The sequence below is a fragment of the Triticum aestivum genome, chromosome 3D, assembly GCF_018294505.1.
Source record: "Triticum aestivum cultivar Chinese Spring chromosome 3D, IWGSC CS RefSeq v2.1, whole genome shotgun sequence".
Classification (NCBI taxonomy): domain Eukaryota; kingdom Viridiplantae; phylum Streptophyta; class Magnoliopsida; order Poales; family Poaceae; genus Triticum; species Triticum aestivum.
The window spans coordinates 333,173,740-333,175,700 of record NC_057802.1 but is presented as its reverse complement, the minus strand read 5'-3'; positions in this window follow the sequence as shown (position 1 = coordinate 333,175,700).

Genomic DNA, 1,961 nt, shown 5'->3' with positions numbered 1-1,961 from the left:
GAATTACCATTATTTGTTTTTACTTTATCCTTTACAATGCACAATCCCATGAATCTTAACATTTTTATAAAACTAATTGATTTTGAATGAGATTAACTATAAGAACTAAACGAACATCTACATCATGCATATATGACTCAAAGCTTTACATGCTATAGTGTGTATTTATTCATAATTTGGTTTGCAAATCTCATGCGTTCAATGCATGTACCTTACTAGTTTTGAGTAGAGTAGCAAATTTCACGCGACCGCGGGTATATCAAAATGCAGGGCCCATTCATCATTGCCTTTCGGTCGAACCTACGTCCACAATTTTTTGTACGTATATCTCCACTGGTCCCCGAACCCAAAATGCTTCCTCGTTCCCGTAAAACCAAGCGGCCAACACATATTAAGGCATCGACTTGAACTCAATCCCTCTCCCATTTACTATGACGTGGCCCCGCACGCCGTAGTACTCCTACAAACCCTACCGCCGCACGCATCATCAGTTTTCTTCAAGAGGACGAGGGAGAAGCGGGTTTGTAGTGGATGCGCTTTCAAAAAAAGGATTTGTAGTGGAGGCCCCTACCCTAGGGTGCCCTAGGTAGCTGCCGCACGCATCATTGGTTTTCTCTTTTCTTTATGCTCTTGCGCCCTAGAGTGAAATGATGGTTGCTTCGTCCGTCCAGCTTAATGCGGGAAAGGTGGGGCTTTGTGATTTGACCCCTCATCACTCATTTACTACTACTGCGGCACTACGACCAGGGTGCCTCCAAGTCCAACCGCTGCTCCGGACTGTAATTTGGTGCATCGCACGTGGAACAAGACGGTGGATGAGCCACATGTCGGCCAAAGGGGTCCTGTTAAGTGTGTCACCATTTCATGTGCAGACTGACTCTGCTTGAGTTGCTATGCCAACACGACAGGAGCAGCCTACCACTTGGTTTTGCTCCTCGGTGAATCCCGACTATATTGATCTAAAAAGATACGTACTGTACTACCCTCTCCGTCTCGGTTTATAGGGCGCGCACGTAGTTGTCGGTCATCCATTTGACTAACTAAATATGAGTTACTATGTCACAAAAAGTATATCATTCGATTCTTAAGCGGATGTAGTTTCTAAACATATACTTCCTCTGTCTAGGTGTATAAGTCACCTTACGAAAACCAAATAATCCCAAAACACTTAGGCGCAGTGCATTAACTCCCACCTCGTTTCTTGTTTCTTGACATATCAACCAATAAGAGATGTGGGGTGTGCATGTTTTCAATGACTCGAGACTACGAAACACGACATGCAGTGGTTAGTTCATTGCATACAATGCTATTAATTAGCAAATAAACATTAATTTCTCTCGTTTTCTCCTCCTTCTTGGTCTCGGTGCACAACCTAAGATGACTTATTCACCTAGACGGAGGGAGTACTGTTCATCACATATATAGCCAGTTAAATTCTCAACCTAGAACGACGTGCATGCCCTGTAAATCGATACGGAGGAAGTAGTAAAAATGAGGTGATTTTACCGAGCGATGGGCGGGGGAGCATGGCCTGTCATGCGGTCCCACGTGTCATGATGTACCAAGGTGATGCGTGTGTCCCTCTTGAGGCAGAACAATGGCAGAAGCAATACTACGTGGTTTTCTTGAAGGAGATGATGGCGAAGCAAAGTGTGAAATAATGGTTGCTTCGTCCGTCTTGGAAGGTGCGTCATTGTGATTTGACGTCTCATTGCTCATTACTACTACTGGGGCGGTACGACTGGGGTGCATCCCCCCTGCTGTTCTGCACTGTTAGTTGGTGCATGACACGTCGACCCGGTTGCTATATGTCCCACATGTCAGCGAGAGGAAGTACATAATTCATGAAAGCGAGCGTCGACAGAGGAGTACAAGACACGGCTTGGTTTTTGCTGCTTCGCGCGATCCATCGATACAAACCCGAACTAAAAAAAGGCGAGAGCGGGTCTTTTCCCGCGTGG